Source organism: Rattus norvegicus, chromosome 2 (genome assembly GCF_036323735.1).
Source record: "Rattus norvegicus strain BN/NHsdMcwi chromosome 2, GRCr8, whole genome shotgun sequence".
Taxonomy (NCBI): Eukaryota; Metazoa; Chordata; class Mammalia; order Rodentia; family Muridae; genus Rattus; species Rattus norvegicus.
The window spans coordinates 68351794-68365160 of NC_086020.1; positions in this window are offsets into that span (position 1 = coordinate 68351794).

Below are 13367 nucleotides of genomic sequence, written 5' to 3' on the forward strand. Positions count from 1 at the left end.
GGGCAAGTGCCATTACCTGCTGGGCCAACTCACCATCCCTCAAACTTTCTAAATATTTCAAAGTAATATCCTGCATATAGAATTATTTTTTCATTGTGCACCGTGTGATCTTTATGTCCTATATTACAGTTTTTTTAACTTATATTTTATTTTTCTGTTGTAAAGGGACATGCCATGAGGGGTTGCCTACTTGACACAGTGTGAATGTGGCTACGAGAGAACAAAAAATAAAATTACTGGAGTTGGTATTGGGTCCTGTAGAACAAACTCGGGAGGTCAGGTCTGACCCAGCATATATCTTACTGTAAATTTTTTTTGATTTATCTTGTTAGCTATTTATATATGTTATCAGTTGGCATTTGTACTAGAGGATTTCCATGGAGATCTTTGGCCTGGCCAGGTACAAGGGTTCAGGCAAAAGGGAGAGAACTACTCTAGCAGGGAAGGGGAGTTACCTCTGCTTCCTCTGCTGCTGCTGCTTCTCCACCTCTGTCTCCACTGCTGCCACTTTGGGATTTCAGGACAGCAGATCTCTTCCCCAAGTTGCAGTGTTATGACAGCTCTTATGACAGAATGACAGAAGTTCGCAGATGATGGAGTAGTTCTCACATACATTTAATCTTTCTGGATAGGATTCTTATATACAGTTTTGGGGTGGGTCAGGGTCTGACAGCAGGTACTTCCTATTGGCTTGGTCTGAGAGCTTGGGAATACCTTATCTAAAGTTGGGAGGATGTGGTCCTGCTTCTAAGTGATTGATGGCCACAAGTCCCTCAACAGGGGACCTGTGTATGTGTGTTTGTGTGTGTGTGTGTGTGTGTGAGTGTGTGTGTGTGTGAGTGTGGCGGGGGTGGAGGCTGTAGCTACAGGAGAGAGGCTGTGACTTCTGGGAGTTTAGGGAAATACCTACCATCCCTTTTTGGGTCATCAGGGTTTCCACCTTATCTTGACCAGGAACCAGAATACTTTTCACAGCCCGCTGCCCCACAGTTATCTAGATTTTTAATTCACCTCTGAACATGTGCTCATTTCTCTCTTTTACTTGATGTTTAAGAATCCTTTTAGAGTCACATTATTGAGGTAAAAGTATAATAGTGTCAGTAGAGCAGAGATTGATCTTACAAAAGAAGGAAACATGGTCACGTGAATTAAATTTATTATATTGGGGGGAGTTGATTTTGACTCTATCATAAAATGGTTTTCCTGACATGAATTTTGTTGGTATGATGATACTCTGCTCATTAAAATTATGACCTTTTGGAGTGTCTGCACTGAATTGTCCTACTATACTATATCCCAGAAACAGATACATTATTATTCAACCCAAATATCTTGTTCAATGCTCTTAAGCCAATTTTTAATTCCTAATAAGTACTGTGTATTCTCTTGTCATTAATTGTCCTCTTCAATTTGGCATCCTTCAAGTAAAAAACACAGCAAATATTTTTTTCCAGTGAAGGAATAAAAGAAAAAATAATTGTTACTACTGAGGTGTGAAGGACACATTTTCACTAAGGAGAAACACTAGAAAACACTACAAACCCCTGTTTAGTAAACATTTTTAGCAGTCAAGTACACTTAGCAGCCATATTTAAAAGCATTATCTAAAAGACATTATCTAAAAGCAATATCTTCTATTAATTTTCAATATTTCCCATGTTCTGCTTCAATTTAAAGGATGACATCATTATAACTAACTGCAGAGTATCAAGATTTCATCATTTATTTAATTTGTTTAGTAATTGAGTGCTTGCAAATTGATACCACCTTATGTTATGATATCAAATAAATGAAGCTGTTGACTTCACATAAACATAGCACAGATATAGCTAGGCAATAATATTATTGCGCCCCTTTTTCTGGATAGGGTAACTTACAGTAAATCTAATTGTTATAAAACTATTAACTTACTTATTTATACATGACAGTGATATTTAAAGGATCTGATAAGTATATAAGAATTGGGTAATGTATACCACACTGAAGCTGTAATTTATTATCATGATAATGACTTATGGGATGTATTTTGTTTAAAGTTCTTAAAGAATTGGTCTTCTAATTGAACACATGATTTTAAGGTTATCTCAGATACATGACAACTTTGTCAATTATGCTAAATATTTAATCTATCTTTGACAAATATTCACTTTAAACCTGAAAGCTATCCTCAAAGAGCGTTCAGGGAAGGAGTAGATACTTTGACAGCAATGCTTGGTTCATAGTACAGAATAAGCTCTTTACTGGATGCAGATTATTTTATTTTAAGTCCCAGGCATTATCATTAATTCAGATTCTTTATAAAACCCTTGAATTAATGGGTATTTTTATCCCAGGTGCTAGAGTCATCCAGCTAAATACTAAATATTTAAAGATATTTCTGAGAATATACTTGAATTTTAAATATGCATATAGTGACATTACAAAATTTTGCTTCAAGAGGCAAGATCTTTTAAAGTTAAATGCAAAAGTGTAACTGAACATTCAAGGTCAACTTGCTAGATAAAATGAGTTTCAGGACAAGAAGGGATATTTATTAAAATCTCTTTTTTTAATGAAATAACGAAAAACAATCTTTCCTATGTTTACTCCATGGGCTTTCTATCTTTAAAGATGTCACAATACCTTAATGATATTTTTGTATTTTGGGGAATTCTAGGCAACTTATTTTGAAAATATTTAATCCTTTCTTGCATAGATAAACTCTCCATCCTTCCATCCATTTACAGCCCTAGCATTTAACAGAACTTTCATAGCTATATCATTAAAGAAAACTGGTTACATGTCTTCCAGACATTATCTAAAAGCAATATCTTCTCAGCTCATGAAAGGATTTGATCTTTACCCATTCCTTCTTTTTAAGATTTTATGTGTTTAGAGGTTGTGCTGGTCATGTGTATTTTCTAGCAGTCATTGTTATTTAGAAGTGTGAATGTCCTGTGGTGTCTTGAAAACAGGTTCCTTGAGGTTATCACCCAAGTCTGGCCCTTCAAACTATATAAAACTCTTGTGGACAGAGTGGAGAATCTTTTGGGTATATGCCCAGGGGTAGTATAGCTGGGTATAGAGATAGAACAATTTTCAAATTTTCTGAGTAACCACCAGATTCATTTCCAGCACAGTTGTACAAACTTGCAATTCCATCAGGTATGGAAGAATGTTCTCCTTTCTCCACTTTCTAGCCAGCACTTGCTGTCGCTTGATTTTTTGATTTTAGCAATTCTGATTGGTGTAAGGTAGAATCTCAGAGTTGTTTGATTTGCACTTCCCTAATGACAAAGATGACAAAGAAAGGATGTTGACCACTTCTTTTATTTTTCTTTTTTCTTTTTTCTTTTTTTTTTCTTTTTTGAACTGAAGACCGAACCCAGGACCTTGTGCTTGCTAGGCAAGCACTCTACCACTGAGCTAAATCTCCAACCCCTGATCATTTCTTTAAGTGCCTCTTTACTATTCAAGGTTCCTCTGTTAAGAATTCTGTATAAATCAAAACCTCCCTCTTTTAATTGAGTTGGATTTTGGAGACTAACTTCTTGAGTTCTTTATGTATTTCGGGTTGTAGTCCTCTGTCAGATACAGGGTTAGTGAAGATCTTTTCCCTATCTATAGACTGCCATTTTGTTCTATTGACAAAGTTTTTGGCCTAACAGAAGCTTTTCAGTTTCATGAGATCCTACTATCAGTTAATCCTAGAGCCACTGATACTCTGTTGATGAAATGGTCTACTGTATCACTCATTCAAGGCTATCCCCCACTTTATTTTCTATCAGAATAAATGTGCTGGTTTTATTTTGAGGTCTTTGGTCCATTTGGACTTGAATTTTTTACAGGGTGATAAATATGGATCTATTTACACCTTTCTTTACATGTAGAAATTCAGTTAGACCAGAACCATTTATTAAAGATGCTTTCTTATGATTTTGGCATCTTTTTCACAAGTCAAGTAGCCATAGGTGTATAGGTTTATTTCCGGTTCTTCAATTCAATTTCATTGATCAACCTCTCTGTTTTTGTATCATTACCATGCAACCGACTGTAGCAGATGCAGATAGCCACAGGTAAACATTGAACACTGAGAATGGAGAATCCTACAGAAGAGTTAGGGAAAGGATTGAAGACTCTGAGGGAGATAGAAACTTTACAAGAAGAATCACAGAGTCAATAAACATACATCTCAGGGAGCTCTCATAGACTGAGCCACTAACCAAAGATAATACACTGGCTGGATGACAGAAGCCTATGGCCCATATGTAGCAGATGTGCAGCTCAGTGCCCAGGTAGGACCCCCAAAAACTGGAGATGGGACAGTCCCTGAAGTTCTATTTCATAAGGGATAAATTGTCTGCATCAGTGGGAGAGGATATGTCTTAACCTGCAGGGATTTGATGCAATACGGTTGGGGGATACATAGGAAGAGGCACTCCTTATAGGAGAAGGTGAAATAGATGGAGGCACTGTATGAGGTGGGATGGGAACAGCGCAGCATTTGGGATGTAAATAAATAGGTAAATAAGTAAATGAGTAATTAAATAAATAAACATACAAACAAACACCTTGCTCAAAAGTAAATAAAACTGTTATGTGAAGTATAAAATTATTTAACTAGGGTGTCAATGTAGAATTTATTTTTAGGATAAAATAATCTTGCAAGGTGCAGAAAGTGTTGGCTTTGAAAACAATATACCCTGTATTAATTTTTATTGTCTTTTGTCATAGATATGAATCTTTGTAGATCATTTAAAAGATACTACAGTTTAGATGACTTTCCCTCCCCAAAGTTCATATGTTAAGAGACTAAGCAGCTCAAAGGGTCAGATGTAGATATGTGCACCCAACCAATGAGCAGAAGATGCTGACCCCTCTGGTTAAGTTAGGGCAAACCTGGAGGAAGCTGAGGAGGAGGGAATCCCTGTAGGAGAATCTGCATTCTTTATTAATCTGGACCCCTGCGATCTCTCAGACACAGGATCACAAACCAGAGAGCATACATCAGCTGAGATGAGGCCCCAACACATATACAGCAAAGGACTCCCACTCTGGGTTCAGTCAGAGAAGATGTACCTCAACCACAAGAGACTGGAGGCACCAAGAAGTTTAGACGTCTGGTGGGGTGGGTAGGGTGGGGACACCTTCATAGAGATGGGGAGGGGTGGAGGTGTGGAGGAGGTATGGTATGTGGAGCAGTCTGAGGGTGTACTGGGAGGTGAATAAAATCTGGAGTATAATGATAAATAAATAAATAAATAGATAAATAAATAAATAAATAAATAAATAAATAAATAAATAAATAAATAAATGGAGATTGGATCCATCAGTAGCAATTCAATGGAACTTTTAGAGTTTAGGCCTACAGAGAGATCCCAAATTTGGGGGTAAAGAGAGCCAGTTGCAAAGACCTTTGTTTTCTCCGACTGCAGAAAGTGAATAGTGTGATTTTTCTCAACCAGAGGAGGGACTACTTGGCATTTTACTTGCTTTTCCAAATGCTATAAATTAAATAAACTTTTTTCCCTCCATCTTTATTAACTCGGGTATTTCTTATTTACATTTAAATTGCTATTCCCTTTCCCGGTTTCCAGGCCAACATCCCCTTAACCCCTCCCCTTCCCGTTCTATGAGGGTTCCCCTCTTCATCCTCCCCCATTACCGCCCTCCCTCCAGCAATCATGTTCACTGGGGGTTCAGTCTTGGCAGGACCAAGGGCGTCCCCTTCCACTGGTGCTCTTACTAGGCTATTCATTGCTACCTATGAGGTTGGAGTCCAGTGTCAGTCCATGTATAGTCTTTGTGTAGTGGCTTAGTCCCTGGAAGCTCAGGTTGGTTGGCATTGTTGTTCATACAGGGTCTCAAGCCCCTTCAGCTCTTTCAGTCCTTCCTCTAATTCCTTCAACGGGGGTCCATTCTCAGTTCAATGGTTTGCTGCTGGCATTCGCCTATGTATTTGCTGTATTCTGACTGTGTCTCCCAGGAGAAATCTACATCTGGTTCCTGTCGGCCTGCACTTCTTTGCTTCATCCATCTTATCTAATTTGGTGACTGTATATGTATTGGCCACATGTGGGGCAGGCCCTGAATGGGTGTTCCTTCAGTCTCTGTTCTAAACTTTGCTTCCCTAATTTCTCCCAAGGGTATTCCTCTTCCCCTTCTAAAGAAGGAGTGAAGCATTCGCAATTTGGTCATCCTTCTTGAGTTTCATGTGTTCTGTGCATCTAGGGTAATTTGAGCATTTGGGCTAATATCCACTTATCAGTGAGTGCATACCATGTGTGTTTTTCATGATAACATGTTGTCTTTGTTTCTTTTGCATGGGTTCCTGCGCTTGCCTCTTGCTGTAACATTTTCTCTGTTGTTACCTCGTTCTGCTATTTCTGACACTGGTTTGACTGTCCTATAGGTCTGTGTGTCAGGAGTGTGGTAGACCTGTTTTCCTGTTCTCTTTTAGCCAGTTACAGGAACAGAGTGTTCTGCTTTCAGGTGTGTAGTCATTCCTGTCCACTGGTATTCAGGTGTTCCTGCGGGCCTGTGTCCTGAGTCTAACAGGTAGGTCACTTGGAGCATAAAAGTTGGTCTTACCTCTGATCTCAGGCCTGGAGTCGCTTCTCAGAGCTGGATTTCAGCTCTCTTGAGGGCAGCAACCAGAAGAGCCTGCCCTGCCTTCCCTTGGGACCCTGTGCACAGGGGGCCCAGATGGCACTAGGCATTTTCCTCTAGAGTCAGAAATGTGGGCAAAGCGTAGTCTCCTCTGGCTTCCCAGGCGTGTCTGCCCCTCTGAAGTTCTAGCTCTCCCTCCCACAGGATTTGGGTGCAGGGAGCTGTTTGACCGGGTACCTTCAGATCAGGTCGGGGTCTGGACTACAGCATTGAGTGTCCCTATCTTCCTGTTCCCAGAGGCCCTACACAGTTTCCTCTTGAGCCAGGGATGTAGGCAAGAGTGGGCAGTGCTGGCGGTCTCTACTGCCCTGCAGTCTCAGGAGTGCGCACCTGTCTGGGTGGTGAACTCTCTCTCCCATGGGGTGTGGGAGCAGGGAGCTGTGGGCCAGGATCAGCAAGGTTTGGGCCCCAGCTAGAAACTGCCTAAATAACTTTTTTATAAGAAATTTCTCTTTAATGTTTTTGTTATCATGTGATGTTGACTAATGGAGGAAGGGGACACATAGAAATACAAATAGAACAAAAGAGAAGACTGAGAGGCATGAGGTGAGTGTGTATCACTTGCTACTTGCCATAACCCTGTGCCTTTGTTTTTCTATTCCTTTCTACAGAAATGAGTTGCCCCACTTAACTCTTTAAAAAAGAATCCTATGGAACCTTAGATTCTCATGAGCAAATCTTCCCAAAAGGGGTTCTGAATGTTTTGTGTGAGACAGTCTTTCACGTAGACTTTCTTGTATCAAATACAGGTTTTTTCATTTATCGTTATCTCACTCGCTGTTTTTGTGTTCCCATGTATTTGAAATCCCTTCCATGTGTGAATGCTTCACATTTGTACACATATCTGTGATCACAGGGAGTAAGAGTTTGCTGTTATCAAACGTCTCGTTTGTCTAACTTAAGCTTTTTCCCTCCAGGAATGGCAACTCAGCATCCACAATTCTAACGCTTAGGAAGGAGATATTTGAGGATAGTTTGTGCCACCAAGTGCATTCTATGACATTATGGTCTACATAAGATCATCTTTAAATCTTAGGCCAAACAGAGCTTCTATGTAAAAATGTAGGCTTTTATAATAAAGTGGTTAAAAATTAAGATTACATTTGTTTTTGACAATGACCAATGGAATATCTAAATCTATTTATTTTTGTGGGAAAATATGCACAAACTTTCAACATAAAAATATTTAACCAACTAACATGGGAATTTGAATTATCTCATACTCTTGGCAACATTAAATAATCTGTTCTTTCTAAGCTAAATGTTAAAACAACACTCATTAGGAACCTACTTGTTTAAATTTCTATAATAAATTCACAGCTATTGTAAAGCGTTAATGGTTTTGCTAAGCAATACTTTAGGACATAAAATAGAAAGCAAAACTAATAACAAACAATTTTAGTCTTACCTGAAAGATGTAATTCTAAAAGTGGTTTCAGCATTCTTCCATGTATTTATTTCTAAACAAGTCATGACAGTAATTAATTGCTCTAAATTATGAAAGTCAGAGCTCCAAGAAATTCAAGATGCTAGAACAAAACTTTCAAAAACTACTTCTGCATAGTAGGTTAGAACTTATTTGTAACCAGTTATTGCTAATGTAACCTTCATCAATTGTTAGATTTCTGCAATTCAGAGATTTTTTTTCACTGCTGAAATGGGGTTAATTATGTCTTGGTTGCTTATGTGTAGTTAATATTAAATGACATGAAATCTCTAAGGTGCCCAGAACATTTAATGATTTTAATAAAAGAAAAATTTGAAATCCTGCTGATTTCCTCATGATTTTAAAGTAGCAACTTCGCACAGAATGCAGCATATCAGAAGACCACCTATCTCTAATTAGATAACCTGTGGAAAAAGATGCTTGAGTCTATCATTTTTTTTTAAATCCAAACAACTGAATCCTAAGTTTGTCTTCTTTTGATAAGAGTCATTTTCAAGAGGAAATGCAATTTTTGAAATCATTCCTTGGAGACCACATGTTTTCTGGGGATATGATCCATGTCTTTGTCTCTGTTTAGAGAAAATGACTGGCAAAGGTAAGAGGTATATTTTCCTCTGAGTTCCAAGAGGTTTTCCTTCAGGGTGATTGTAGGCTCTGTAAAATGGTGATAACAGCCTGTCAGAGCTGGTGTGTTTACATTGATTTTTCATTGGGCAAGCAACGTACATATTGTGTAAAGTGAGGGTCTTTTCAGAGCAGCTTTTTTCTATTTGAGCAAATCACCATTACAGTAGAGAGAGAGAGAGGAGAGAGAGAGAGAGAGAGAGAGAGAGAGAGAGAGAGAGAGAGAGAGAGAGGGAGACTGAGTCCAGAGGCTAATACAAATCAACATTTTGAAGTTGTCATGGTTTCTTTTAAGTCTTGCTTTGAACAGGTAATTGTATAATTGTATAATGGAGACAAAAATATATTTGACCTAACCAATAATAATTTTAGATTATTTCCTATGAAATCTGACTTTTCAATGCAGATGAAAATGCCTATAAAATATGAAGAAATATTTAATATTGGAATATATTTATGTGGCTTAAATTTAAAACTCTGGTATTCTAACACATCTTTTAAACTAAAATATCACACTGCATTTTTATATATTTCATATATATAAATATATTTTATATAACATATAAAACATATATATAAAACATATATTTTATAGAAGCAGTGTTTCTTTTTAAGCTTCTTTTTTTTACAGTCCAGACTCTATTCCACTCCTTGTCCTTCCTCTGACTTGTCCACATCCCACACCTCCTCCCCCAAACACCTGACCACAATCTCCAAGAGGATGTTTCCACCTTATTCTTATCCTACCAGTTCTCCGCACTCCCTGGATCCCTAAGTGTATCAAGGGTTAGGTGTATCTTCTCTAACTGACACAGAACCAGCAATCCTTTATGTTGGGGGCCTCATATCAGCCAGGGTACACTGCCTGGTTTGTGGCTGAGAGAACCCAGGGATCCTCCTATGGGGTCACCCTCCTCATCATCATCTTGCAGCATTTCCCTAATTCATCCTCAATGGCTTCTGCCCATTGGTTGGGCGTAAATATCTGCATCTGACTCTTCAGCTGCTTGTGGGGCCTTTCAGAGGGCAGTCATGATAGGCCTCAGCATATCCTCTTGGGTCTGAGTGATTTCTCTAAAAGAACTCCAATGGCTCAGACTCTAAGATCAAGAACTGATTTATGGAAGCTCATGAATCTGGACAGCTTCTGTAAGGCAAAGAACATAGCCAATAGGACAAATCAGCAACCTACAGATTGGAAAACAAATCTTCTCCAATCCCACATCTGATAGAGTACTAATATCCAAAATATATAAGGAACTCAAGAAGGTAACCATCAGGAAACCAAACAACCCAATCAGAAAAGAGGTGTAGACCTAAACTGATAATTCACAACAGAGGAATCATGAATGGCCGAGACACACTTAAAGAAATGTTCAAAGTCCTTAGTCATCAGGGAAATTAAAATCAAAATGACCCTGAGATTCCACCTTACACCAATCATAATGGCTAAGAATAAAAAACTTAGGTGACAGCACACATTGTCAAGGAACACTCTTCCATTGCTGGTTGGATTAAAAACTTATAAAATCACTTCAGAAATCAATCTGGAGGTTCCTCATAAAATTGGAAATAGAACTACCTGAAGTGCAAACAACACTTCTTTGGGGCATATACCGAAAAGATGCCCCATCATACCACAGGGGCACATGTTCCACTGTGTACGTAGCAGCCTCATTTGTGATAGCCAGAAGCTGGGAACAACCCAGATGTCCCACAACAGAAGAATACATACAGAACATGTAGTTCATTCACAAGATGGAATACGATTCAGCTTTTTAAGACTGAGGCCATCATGAGATTTGCAAGCAAATGGATAGAACTTGAAAAGCAGTGGTGTTTTTAAGAGATGGTTTTCTACCAAATATGACTCTAGAAGAGCAAAGCTAGGTACATACAGACATGTAAAAAATGGATAAACACTATATACCATGGTATAAAGTTATGGTTCTCGTTGTCTAACAATACAGAGAACTGAGCAAATGTAGAGATAAAAATCTCAGTCACAGACTGACCACATGAGGAACATGCTTTCTCTTAGCATACAAAAGGAAAGGAGCTTTTATTAAAAACGGCAATATCTCTCATCTCTCAGACTTGCCCTGTAGCAAGTTTGTAGTGTGGAGTATAATTATATAACACTTTAGCATCATTAAAACAATAGAAATATCAAATGTCTTTTTGAGTTCTAGGAAAGCATTCATTCGAATATGTCTTTTGGGGGACAATTAATTTATACTTTATTATTTTTTGACTATAACACACATACACACACACACACAGAAACACTCCTTCTGAGCATTTTAAACTAAAAAAAAACATTTTGGTAACCTCACATTAATCCATTAATATCAAGTACAGGTACTAATATGTTCTGCTCTCTTTCTTACAGAGCTGCCTCTTCAGTAATTTTCCCACTAATAAATGACTTCAAATTGTTCTACTAAGATTAAAATAGCATACTATGTATGTGAAACTCCAAGATTGTCCACATTGCAACGGTGACTAAAATGGTACTGTTCTAATGGATTTTATAACATTTCAGATGAAAGTATATCTTATTACTGTATGCATAAATATATTCTTGTTTTTTCTAAGAGGTTTTAACTTTCTTTTCTTTTCCTTTTTTTGGGGAGTAGAGGGAGGGTCTTCTCCATCAGATGAAACAAATACATACCAATCAATACTCTGGTGGACAATAACCTAAGACGAGATAGACCAGAGCCACAGATGAAAACCAAATACTCCTCTTCCTCTAAAGCAACATAACAATAAATTGAAACCTAAGAGTATTCTTCCATGCATACAGACCAATGTCTTGCTCATTCCTCCTGCAGCAGAGAATACATGTGCCTACCACGTTTTAAAACTCAGGCTTTCTGCCATCTCTTCCACAATAATCCCTATAAAAGAATATTGTACCATTTATTGTTGTTCACTGACTCATTCCTACAGTGTGCTTTGTTGTGCTTTCTAACCTCCAATTTCATCCTTTGCATAGCCTTTAAAATTTATGTTCATTCTCATTTTCAAAATAATAAGAAAATTAAAGAACAGAAAATCAAATATCAAACCAAGGAAACAATAAAACACCCCAAAAAACTGAAATAGCATTACACACACACACACACACACACACACACACACACACACACACACACAACCTCAACCAAACCTACAAACCAAGCAAAAAGCAAACAAACAAAAAAACCATGGCTTAGCTTTTCTCTAGTTTTTTTTTTTCTTTTCAATTCAGCAGTGACATGTATTGGTTTAATCTCATAGAATGGTCCTTAAATCTAATTTAAAAAGTGGCTTGTGACTTCCATCACAATTGTACCATTTTGTTTTGTGTTGGCCCAATACTCCAGGGCAAGAAATTTCACCCGGAGTATGGTTGATATTCCAGGTACCACGGCATTGGAAGCAGCTGATTTTCTCGTTGTCAGAGGGCATCTCTTATAGAAAGCTTCTAGGTTGGCAGTGGGGAACCTGTGCTCACTTCCCGTCTCACTGTCTGGACCCCATCTAGGGTGAACCAGTGTTTGTACTCTCTGTCACAGTCCCTGAACATTCATATCTTCATCAACCTTATTGTGGTTGGAACATAATTTTTTCCTTGGAGACAAACATCCTTTTCCTTTCTCACATAGATCTCTGAGCATTGAGATGAGGGGCTTGATGAAAAGATCTCATTTATAACCAAGTACTCCAAATTAGTGACTAGTTGTGCATAGTTCTGTTAATTTCCATCTGCTTGATGAAGAAGCTTCTCAGACATGGATCAGATGAGGCACTAGTATAAGTGAAGTGATATATATTTAGGTGTCATTTTACTGCTTTATTCTTTTAGCAGATTCAAGTAGTAGGTTTTACACTGGGTTCATGGCTTAGCTTTTCTCCAGTTTTTAGCCACTTTATTAGTGTCATTTATTGATTCAATCTGATGGAATGGGCCATAAGTGCAATGGTTTGTGACTCCTATAACCATTGTGCCCTCTATTATCTGAGTATATTTGCAGGCAGGTCACTTTTGTAAATCATAGCATGTATAGCTTGGTAGTTGATGATAATTACTCTCCTGCAGTAGAGTGGAGTGGAGAGTACCTTCTAGCTTATTCATGCTAGTCAGTAGGAATGAAGCTTCTCATTAGGTGTCAGCACAGTTTCTCCATTTTCAATGACTTTAGTTATCAGTAGGACTTTACTATTACTGTGTTGAGAGCAATTAAAAACCTTGGTAATACCCGGTAGTGTTGGCTGGGGAGAACTAATGCACACCATTGGCCTATGATTCCTTTAGAATATCTCATTCCTAGACCTTGAAGTTTTACTTAGTTGCGTACAATATTTAGTTGTGACATTTTCCTTATCATTATGGCTTCCTTCTTTTAGATTTCTTTCATATATATGTATAGTTTAGGAAGTTTGTATGGTCTTTACTTTTCTCCCTCCCCCTGGTCTTTATTTTCATTTGATGTATACAGCAATTCCTTCTTTAACCTCCACTCCTATCTCCCTCCTCCTTTAAAGGATTATTTCATTGCCCAGCAAACAACATCTGTTTCATATATTTGGACGTTTTCATCTTATAGACCAAGTCTTTTCAGTTCAGACTCCATTTTAGAAAACCTGACCTAAGTTTGAA